Genomic DNA, 12,277 nt, shown 5'->3' with positions numbered 1-12,277 from the left:
TGCGTAATACAACCAAACGAAAGTATTCTAAATGATCTAAAAGGTTAATTTTAGCAACGATATCTTTTACCTCCGGCTCGACGGACCATAAAGTGTTCTTGCGATGCGTGCGTTGTTATACAACAATTCCAGATTAACTAGAAGTGAACTGTACTAAATATTTTATTCAACAACTTTAATCAAATGCGTGCCATCTTTCAAGCGATGATACTAACAACAACAGCAATAAAAAAAAAACTGAGTAAGCGTTTACAGGGTTGTTGTAATGAACATCTGCGCCATGCAAGGCGCCAAGAAGAGAAAAAATGACTTAATCTTACAGTTAAATATTCTTAATAACTTAACAGATACTAATATCGTAAATAAAAGCAAACATTAAGTTAGTTCATTTTTTCTAGATCTAATATCACTCTTTCTTGTGTAAGTTAATAAGAAACGTTTTATCTGAGTGATCACTTCAGTCCGGCTTAACAGAACCGGCATCATTAAAAGCAGGTCGCTCAGTGTTCACCAACTCAGAAAAATCAAAAGGACATATTGATAAATAACAGTTTCTAACTTGAAAAAGCGAACTTTGTTATAGCGCGTGAATCTTTATACAAGTAAGGTTTTAGGCCTGCTACTGTAGTTAACAGGCCAAACGAAAATCTTTTTGCATAAATATACGGCATTAGTAGTAGGAAACAGCCGGTTCAAGGGCAGGAGGCGGAGCGCGGAGCAAGCTCGCAGGCAGAGTACGCGGTGCAAATTTAGAGGCGGTGCAAGCGGAGGCGCAGCAGATAATTAGGTATGTTTCGGGATTCTTGATTTAGTGGATAAGATGACGTCACACTTTGATATGAGATTATCTTTCACTGATTTTCTGGAGGTTCTTTGTTAATCCATGTTTAGACTTTATATTTTCCTTTGTATTCCAGCTATTTTACTAAGTATATGATGGTTATTTTCTAGGTACCTTTAACGACGATTATTTCCGAATTTAATGATTAATTCAGAAGGCCTTAATTTTAGATGTAAATTTTTTTAAGACTTCCCTATATACTCAGAATTTTACCTTATTTCTTAAATCTTCTGTTTATAATACCAGATTTACTTTCCGTAATCTTAATTACATTACTCAATTTTATTATTAAATTTATTCTACCCAGAATTCCTTTTAATCAATACTTTTAACTTATGCGTTATATTTTACAAGTGTAATTACTAAAACACGCGTTTTTTATGTGTTATTTTATTCAATGTTAGATGCAATTTGTAACTTTTTTTGCTCTTTTTAAAGTTAGCGATCTTCAACATATTCTGTATTTTAACTTATTTCATGCATTTTGATCATATAGATGACCTTTACTTTATTTTAGATGTTACATTTTTAGCTTGTTTTATACATTTTAACCTTCATAATTTCAAATATACTTTTAATTTTAGTTTAATTCCTATATTTTCTGACCATATATATTAGTTTTATTTCATTTTAGATGTAATTTTTAACTTGTTTCGTACATTTTAAACCTTCGTAATTTTAAAGTACTCTAATTTTGAACTTGCTTATTACATTTTCCTACCATATACCTGACTTATTTAATTTTTAGATGTAAATTTTAACTCCTTTTCCTATTTTTTATCATTTTTAGTTTCCAACATACTAAGAATTTTAACTAATTTGTTATATTTTCACGTGACTTTCATTTAATTTGTAACGACTTTCATACGTTTTAATCTTCCTAATTTCAAACAGGCTCTTAATTTTATCTTAATTCCTCTATTTTCTTACCATGTATATGAGCTTTATTTAATTTTAACTTGTTTACATTTTATACCTTCGTAAATTTTAAAGTACTCTAATTTTGAACTTGTTTATTACATTTTCCTACCATACGCATGAACTTTAGTTAATTTTAGATGTAATTTTTACATTTTTCTGGCACTGGTTTTCTTTCTAGTTTCCAACATACTCTAAAGTTTAACTCTGTTTTATAATTTTTGATTATAATTGCGCTTTTGATTTTACTATTTCAGCTAAGTTAACATGCTTAAATTTCTTAAACATAAAGATAGATTTCAATTAAGCATTTTATTTTACAACCTTTAAATGTTCTTCATATCCCATTCGTTGAATAGCCCCTACTTAGTCCATATTTTATACTACTATTTTAATTTAGCAATTGTACAATTTATCATTCTGTAGTACGTTTACCATTACTTATCCTACAATTTTATTTCATTATTAACTTCAATCGCATTTTCAAACTTTAACATTTTCTACGTATTCTGGCATTTCCTTTTAATTCTTAATACCCTTTATATCTGAATATATGATTTTGAACTCTTCAATGTTACCAGTGTTCAGTTTTCAATCTTGATTCTCATTAAGCTAGTTTGATAGATTCCGAATTTTTAGAATAAAATCTCAACTTTCATCCATAATTTTAGAACTATATTCATTCTTTCATGTACTCATACAAAATTCTTATTATTTTGAACGCCCAGAACCTTTTAATTCAGTAATTTGTACTAAATGAATGCATTCTACGTCACTTTAAATGCCTCGACTATGCAAATTTTCACTTTATTACCTTTTTCCTGCACTAAGTACGGATATTTCTGCCTTCATGAACGGCTGTCATGTGAAATTGATGAAATTTTACGTTACATGTTTTAAAGAAATTTCTAAAATAAAGATTTCCACTATCGAATAAGAGATGAATGACCATCGATTCTACCCACATGTTACAATTTCATCTCTTGGAAGTTTGTTTCATTGATAGGCATTTATTTCTAACACATAATGTTAACACATTTTTTTAACTTAGTCCAGTTCCAACTTAATTCACTAGACAATTTCATACATAATCTATTTTTTAATTTCTTAGAGTAAAATATTCTTTTCGCAAATGTCAGTTTGCATTAATTTATTTACCAATTAATTTTCTTATGAACGAAATCTTGTGAAGTATTTTACAGAACATATATCATTATCAATATACCTATACTTACAGAAGGAACCAAAGAGAGAAAGAGTAAGAGACATTTTACCCAAATCTCCACTATAATTTCTATTTTAACCTTCTTCAACACAAATACAGAAATTTCTTCGTACAATACTCATCATAGTAGTTAAATATTCCTTACTAATACACATTTAATAAGGAATAACTCATTTTCAATAAAAAATTACAACCAAATAAGTGTTACGTTTTCTTATAATTGTACATATATGTTTGCATTATAGGAAATGTCTATGCATTTTTGAGAACTGTAATTTGCTAAATATTACCTTTTTCTGAGAGAAAAACTCCAAAGACCATCTAAATCATTTAATTTTTCCTGCAGTATTTCCAACGTATAGAATAACTATCTTAGAACTATTTTCTTAGTATTAAGAACTAAATATGAAATAAGCATTTTTCACTGTAGAATATTTAAGGTTTTACCCAAATGAGGATATAACCTTTACCGAATTTAAGTTATTTACCCAGAATTCCCAACAAATGTTCAGAAAATGTGTGATAGAAGGCAATTTATTTACCTAAAAATGAGTCTTAACAGATTCTTGTCCGCTCCAGATTTACTATCAGTGAGAAAACCTGAAGTTCACTTTATCTACCCTTGTCAGTATACACAGAAACGTCATGAATCATTCTGTAGTACAATTAGCACTTTACATATAATTACTACTAAATAATTTTAATTAACTTTCAATTAGGGTTTTTTTTAAAAGCATATTTATGCGAGATATTATTAAATTACTCCCAAGCGTTGTTGAGGAAAATGCAATTAAATATCCACATACACATTAAGAAAATCCTACTCATTAGGAACAGTAAAACCTTACCAATACTTAAACGAAATGTAAAATCTTGTAATACATTAATATAAAACCTGAATAAAAAAATCATTTACTGTAAGCAGTATACGGTTAAAAAGAGTTTTCTTATAACTTATCAACTTTTAAAAAGTAAGAGTAAGGTAATGAACCAACGTTTTTAGAAATTTTCCTTTATTTTCTAAATCTAACCTTTTGTAGTGACGAGAAAATTCAGTGACACTTCTATTTTATTTTTATGTAAGCATGCGCATTTCTCCTAACAGACGAAAATCCGAAGATCTCACTTTTCCAAAGATTTAGCTTTAGACTTAACTTTCATTGGAAAAGGAAAATAATTTTACTTAATAAACAGGATATCTTCTACTCAAAGAACTTGAAACAATCACGATCACATTCTATATGTAGCACTCAGTGATTTAGTTTCAAACCAAATTTTGATATTGTTTAATCATGCAAGCAACAATTTTCATCTTCGAGATAAATTTTATACGGCTGCAACAGATTTTTCAATGGCTTCATGCTCACATTGTGTAAAAGACTTATAATTTTGACTATTTTAATTTCTGATATTGAGATATACATACATTATTTTCAGAAAATGACATTTCAGAATCATATTTTACCACTGAAACTTTTGAATAACACTTTCTACCGTAACGACAACCAGATACTACATTAGTTTTTTACAACAACATGAAATTTTTTTTTCTAATTCTTCTTCTAGAAATACTAATAAATTCTGCTATAGAAAGAAGATTCAATTCCTATTATAACTCTATATACTATTTGCAAAGAGAAAAGACATTCTAGATGATAACATATCACCCATATATTTTTAAAAATTTAGAACAATTTCAGTAAGGCAAATTATCTACAGAGTTTTCAAATACGGATATATTTCTGAAAGAAACTGCCTAACATACCAGTCATTTACTTCTAAATCAATTCATAAAATATTTGAATTTTCGATAAGGTTTAGTACATCTATACAGTTATTTAATTCATGAAGTACTAAATTTTGAAAATAATAAGAGTAAAAACGTCACTATTTCAGAATTTAGGAAGAGATCTTCAATAAGGAGACTGACCATATACCGAACTTCATGCAAGATTTTTATCGTTTCATACCAAACATTTCACTATTTCGTAGATTATAAGAGTATAGCCCAATGTTTTTCAAAGAATATATATCATTTCACATTAATTAGAGAGTGCCATACGAATTTAATTGCAGATGCTTACTGAATGACACTAAACATTTAATGGAAAAAATCAAGCATTTTTCATCTTTCATGAAAATTTGGGAATAACAATTATATCTCATAAGAGCTAGAAGACTTAGTGCAATGAAACAGTATCAAAAATAGAAAACTATTTTCTCTAGAAGAGGAATTACTATCTCTAGAAGAGGAATTACTATCTCTAGAAGAGGAATTAGAAAAAAAAATTTCATGTTGTTGTAAAAAACTAATGTAGTATCTGGTTGTCGTTATGGTAGAAAGTGTTATTCAAAAGTTTCAGTGGTAAAATATGACTCTGAAATGTCATTTTCTGAAAATAATGTATGTATATCTCAATATCAGAAATTAAAATAGTCAAAATTATAAGTCTTTTACACAATGTGAGCATGAAGCCATTGAAAAAACTGTTGCAGTCGTATAAAATTTAACTCGAAGATGAAAATTGTTGCTTGCATGATTAAACAATATCAAAATTTGGTTTGAAACTAAATCACTGAGTGCTACATATAGAATGTGATCGTGATTGTTTCAAGTTCTTTGAGTAGAAGATATCCTGTTTATTAAGTAAAATTATTTTCCTTTTCCAATGAAAGTTAAGTCTAAAGCTAAATCTTTGGAAAAGTGAGATCTTCGGATTTTCGTCTGTTAGGAGAAATGCGCATGCTTACATAAAAATAAAATAGAAGTGTCACTGAATTTTCTCGTCACTACAAAAGGTTAGATTTAGAAAATAAAGGAAAATTTCTAAAAACGTTGGTTCATTACCTTACTCTTACTTTTTAAAAGTTGATAAGTTATAAGAAAACTCTTTTTAACCGTATACTGCTTACAGTAAATGATTTTTTATTCAGGTTTTATATTAATGCATTACAAGATTTTACATTTCGTTTAAGTATTGGTAAGGTTTTACTGTTCCTAATGAGTGAGGTTTTCTTAGCGTTTTCTTGCATTTTCCTTAACAACACGTGGGAGCAATTTAATAATGTATCGCATAAATATTCTTTTCTTTAAAAAATCCTAATTGAAGGTTAATTAAAATTATTTAGTAGTAAATGTATGTAAAGGGCTAATTGTACTACAGAATGATTTATCACTTTTCTGTGTATAGTGACGAGGGTAGATAAAGTGAACTTCAGGGTTTTCCCCCTGATAGTAAATCTGGAGCCGATAAAAATCTGTTAAGACTTATTTTTCGGTAAATACATTGCTTTCTATCACACATTTTCTGAACATTTGTTGGGAATTCTGGGTAAATAACTTAAATTCAGTAAAGGTTATATCCTGATTTGGGTAAAACCTTAAATATTCTACAGTGAAAAATGTTTATTTCATATTTACTTCTTAATATTAAGAAAATAGTTCTAAGATAGTTATTGTGTACTGTGGGAATACTGCAGGAAAAGATGAATGATTTAGATGGTCTTTGGAGTTTTTCGCTCAGAAGAAGGTAATATTTAGCAAATTACAGTTCTCGAAAATGCATAGAAAGTTCCTGTAATGCAAACATATATGTACACTGCTCAAAAAAAAAAAAAAAAAAAAAAAAAAAAAATATTTCCCGTTCTACTGGGGCGATTCACGAAATTCAAATTGCGTTCTTCATGTCTCGAAAGCGCAACTTAGGATATATATTAGATTTATATATAGCACTATTCTAACATAGGTATTTTGACACAAAATCGGACTTTTTCTGAAATAACATACCATTTTTTTACATATTTCGATTCTACGACTCAAATTATGCCAGAATACCAAGTTTTGTAAAAATCGTACGAGTAGTTTTTGAAATATTAACTCTCAAAATTTTAGCTCCTCAATGTTAATTGAATTTGGCAAATATTTATTTATGTCTCTTTTTTTATTAAACTTTTTTGATTTTTTATCTCACATTTCGAAATTTAGGTTCATTCCAAATAAAATTTATCCATTTATTTTTTAACTTTATATTTTTAAATAATTTTTATAAATTTTTCGAAAAAAGTTTTGAATTATAACCTATAAAATTTTTACCGTCATCTTAAACTAGGTATATTTTTAAGCATATCTGCAAAAAATTAGACTTTTTTATTCAAAATTTTCTAAGATATACACAAATTTACATATTTTCGCGTTTTGAAATTTGGCATCTTTTTTTTGAGCGATAATAACGCCAAATGTGGCCTATGGATTTTTGTTACGCTGTATTGCCACAGCTATTTTTAACCTTAAATTTCAAGTAAAATTTTACGAAGAATTAATTATATGACATTTTTTCCCTTAAATTTTTGTAAGAGTAAATTTTTACCTTCGGCGTTTTATCATCTGCTACTTTACTTCGTTTAAATCGAATTGTCTAAAACTGAGAATTTTCGTTTGATGTTTATTTGAATTTTATGACATTAACTGCACAATTTATTTTTAAACAAACTGATGCTTTTGAAGTGGCTGAAAGAGCGGCTGGTACTATCATCCACATTTTTAAAGCACAGTATATTTTCATAGAAACAAAAGATTTAGAATAATCATTTTTATAAAAATCAAATTATGATATAAATATACAACCCTCTAGAGACTGAATTAATGGAAGTTCAATGGTTATGTAGAAATGATCTGCAGCTACTTAATCACTGGATTTCCGTGGACAAGTAAGAATAATTATATAAACGACACCCAACATTCTGAATTCAATTAACAACGAGGATACGATGTTTATTAAATGAATTCAAGAAGTTTTAAAACATAAAAAAAATCAACTCATTTTTTAACCTAAAATGTATTTTTGTGCGTAGCGTATTTTCATTATTCTAATTTAAAATTCTAATAAGTCTTAAAATTCTAATTTAGAATGTAATTGTCAAGAACTGATTCCTAATCATCAGTAATATTATAAGTAATTATTACGGTTATTAATAAATCCTTCTTATAAAATAATTGCAAATATTTCAAAAAACTTTCTGTCTGAATGCAAATATTTTTAATTTTATATTAATCAAGATTGCACACGATATTATTTATTTGCACTTCAATTCTTAACGTCAGTTCTAGTAGAAGTTACAAATCAATTATATTTAATTAAGGATTGGATTGGATTGGATTATTTAATTATGGCAAAGCACACCAGGGCTATCTGCCTAAAGGGAGGGATACCTTCGTGGAGGACTTTCTAAGGGAAACTGGCTCGTATACACGTTACACATCGGGAAAACCACGAAAACACCCATGCAACCAGCCCGTTCGCGGGATTCGAACCTCGAACCAAACTACCAGTGATCAGCGTCTTTACCGCTCGACCGTTTGTGGGGGCCTTAATGAAATGGAAGGCGATAACTTTATTTAAAATGATTGTCAGAAATACCAAAATGTTTCGAAAAGTTGGATACTTTTTAATATACTTTCAGAATGCTTAAAGAAAAAGGGAAGAAAAATAAATTTTTTCGTAAAATTTAGTATTTGTATTTTTTTTAATTTAAAACTTTTCAATGTTATGATATTTGATTCTTGCGATTTCAAAAATAAAATATTTGACTAAAATATGAATAACATTTTAAGAAACCAAATGTAGGATAAAATTGTGTAAAGCAATGGGCACAATGATAAAACTGTTTAAAGCAGTGTATGCAAGTCATCCTAAGTTAAAATGTCGGTTATACATCTCTCTTATTTATATATATCTTTTCTGAACGGAATATTGAAAGGCGTGTAAAACTGTGCTTTACTGTATTTTCTCTTTTAATATAGTATGCAGTTTTCAAACTCATCGTAGTCTGGGTTACAAAGTATTCTTCCGAAAGAAACGCAGTTCAAATAAATAAAATCAAATTCTGGAAAATTGATATTAATAAATATACTTAAAATGCTCAGTTCGAAGGAATAAATAGAAAATTTTAAAACAATTATCCGAAGAGACAATGCAACACAAACAATTAAAATAAAAGTATAAAAATTTAAAAATTACCTAAAATAATAACTATGACGAAAAATATATATAAAGAAAACTATTTGAAAAAAAAATAAACGCTGCACCTTTATTTACGCAGTTCGAATAGGTAAATAGAAATTTTTAAAACAGTTATTCGAAAAAAAAAAAAAAAAAAAAAAAAAAAAAAAAACGTGCAACTTAAACAATTAAAATGAAATTTGAAAAAGAAAAAATTACTTAAAATAATAAGTTATAATTAAAAATATAATATAAAGAATATTATTTGGAAAAAAGGAACGATGGTGACTTTTTTTCCTCTCACGGGAAAGGAAACTAGGTTGCCATATATTAAAAAGTTCGCCAAGTGAAGTATTCTTGGCGCAAACTGACAAAAAAGTGCCAACATAAATTTGTGAATTTCTCCGTAAATTTCGCTCCAAATTTTACAAAATTTCATATTTAGGCGTAATTTGAGTCGTAGAATCGAAATATGTAAAAAAATTCGTATGTTATTTCAGAAAAAGTCCGATTTTGTGTCAAAAGTCCGATTTTGTGTCTATGTTAGAATAGTGCTATATATAAATCTAATATATATCCTAAGTTGCGCTTTCGAGACATGAAGAACGCAATTTGAATTTTGTCAATCGGCCCAGTAGATCGGGAGATATAGGACTGTCCCATTTTTTTTTTTTTTTTTTTTTTTTTTTTTTTTTTTTTTTTTTTTTTGAGCAGTGTAAAATTATAAGAAAACGTAATACTTATTTGGGTGTAATTTTTTTATTGAAAATGAGTTATTCCTTATTAAATGTGTATGATGACTATTGTACGAAGAAATTTCTGTAATTGTGATGAAGAAGGTTAAAATATTTGAAATTATAGTGGAGATTTGGGTAAAATGTCTCTTACTCTTTCTCTCTTTGGTTCCTTCTAAGTATAGGTATATTGGCAATGATATATGTTGTGTAAAATACTTCACAAGATTTCGTTCATAAGAAAATTAATTGGTAAATAAATTAATGCAAACTGACATTTGCGAAAAGAATATTTTAGTCTAAGAAATTGAAAAATAGTCTATATATGAAATTGTCTAGTGAATTAAGTTGGAACTGGGCAAAGTTAAAAAAAATGTGTTAACATTATGTGTTAGAAATATATGCCTATCAATACAACAAACTTCCAAGAGATGAAATTGTAACATATGGGTAAAATCGATAGTCATTTATCTCTTATTCGATAGTGGAAATGTTTATCTTAGAAATTTCTTTTATACATGTAACGTCAAATTTCATCAATTTCACATGAAAGCCGTTCATGAAGGCAGAAATATCCGTACTTAGTGTAGGAAAAAGGTAATAAAGTGAAAATTTACATAGTCGAGACAATTAAAGTGACGTAGAATGCATTCATTTAGTACAAATTACTGAATTAAAATGGTTCTGAGCGTTCAAAATAATAAGAATTTTGTATGAGTACATGAAAGAATGAATATGGTTCTAAAATTATGGATGAAAGTTGAGATTTTATTCTAAAATTTCGGAATCTATCAAACTAGCTTAATGAGAATCAAGATTGAAAACTGAACACTGGTAACATTGAAGAGTTCAAAATCATATATTCAGATATAAAGGGTATTAAGAATTAAAAGGAAATACCAGAATACGTAGAAAATGTTAAAGTTTGAAAATGCGATTGAAGTTAATAATGAAATAAAATTGTAGGATAAGTAATGGTAAACGTACTACAGAATGATAAATTGTACAATTGCTAAATTAAAATAGTAGTATAAAATATGGACTAAGTAGGGGCTATTCAACGAATGGGATATGAAGAACATTTAAAGGTTGTAAAATAAAATGCTTAATTGAAATCTATCTTTATGTTTAAGAAATTTAAGCATGTTAACTTAGCTGAAATAGTAAAATCAAAAGCGCAATTATAATCAAAAATTATAAAACAGAGTTAAACTTTAGAGTATGTTGGAAACTAGAAAGAAAACCAGTGCCAGAAAAGTATAAAAATTACATCTAAAATTAACTAAAGTTCATGCGTATGGTAGGAAAATGTAATAAGTTCAAAATTAGAGTACTTTAAAAATTACGAAGGTATAAAATGTACGAAATATGTTTAAAATAATATCTAAAATTGAATAAAGCTCATATACATGGTAAGAAAATAGAGGAAATAAGATAAAATTAAGAGCCTGTTTGAAATTAGGAAGGTTAAAACGTATGAAAGTCGTTACAAATTATAAGAAATTAGTTAAAATTCTTAGTATGTTGGAAACTAAAAATGATAAAAAATAGAAAAAGGAATTAAAATTTACATCTAAAAATTAAATAAGTCAGGTATATGGTAGGAAAATGTAATAAGCAAGTTCAAAATTAGAGTACTTTAAAAATTACGAAGGTTTAAAATGTACGAAACAAGTTAAAAATTATATCTAAAATGAAATAAAACTAATATATATGGTCAGAAAATATTGGAATTAAACTAAAATTAAAAGTATATTTGAAATTATGAAGGTTAAAATGTATAAAATAAGCTAAAAATGTAACATCTAAAATAAAGTAAAGGTCATCTGTATGATCAAAATGCATGAAATAAGTTAAAATACAGAATATGTTGAAGATCGCTAACTTTAAAAAGAGCAAAAAAAGTTACAAATTGCATCTAACATTGAATAAAATAACACATAAAAAACGCGTGTTTTAGTAATTACACTTGTAAAATATAACACATAAGTTAAAAGTATTGATTAAAAGGAATTCTGGGTAGAATAAATTTAATAATAAAAAATATGAGTAATTTAATTAAGATTACGGAAAGTAAATCTGGTATTATGAACAGAAGATTTAAGAAATAAGGTAAAATTCTGAGTATATAGTGAAGTTTAAAAAAATTTACATCTAAAATTAAGGCCTTCTGAATTAATCATTAAATTCGGAAATAATCGTCGTTAAAGGTACCTAGAAAATAACCATCATATACTTAGTAAAATAGCTGGAATACAAAGGAAAATATAAAGTCTAAACATGGATTAACAAAGAACCTTCAGAAAATCAATGAAAGATAATCTCATATCAAAGTGTGACGTCATCTTATCCACTAAATCAAGAATCTCGAAACATTCCTACTTATCTGCTGCGCCTCCGCTTGCACCGCCTCTGAATTTGCACCGCGTACTCTGCCTGCGAGCTTGCTCCGCGCTCCGTCTCCTGCCCCTGAACCGGCTGTTTCGTACTACTGGCATTCTTATGACGGAGTAACCCTTGCCGTTTATAAATTGCAAAAAAAAGTCCAGAATTTTAATTA

The sequence above is a fragment of the Stegodyphus dumicola genome, chromosome 1 (genome assembly GCF_044657685.1).
Source record: "Stegodyphus dumicola isolate Sdum_Otavi_A_Nest chromosome 1, ASM4465768v1".
Taxonomy (NCBI): domain Eukaryota; kingdom Metazoa; phylum Arthropoda; class Arachnida; order Araneae; family Eresidae; genus Stegodyphus; species Stegodyphus dumicola.
This window is presented reverse-complemented; position numbering follows the sequence as displayed.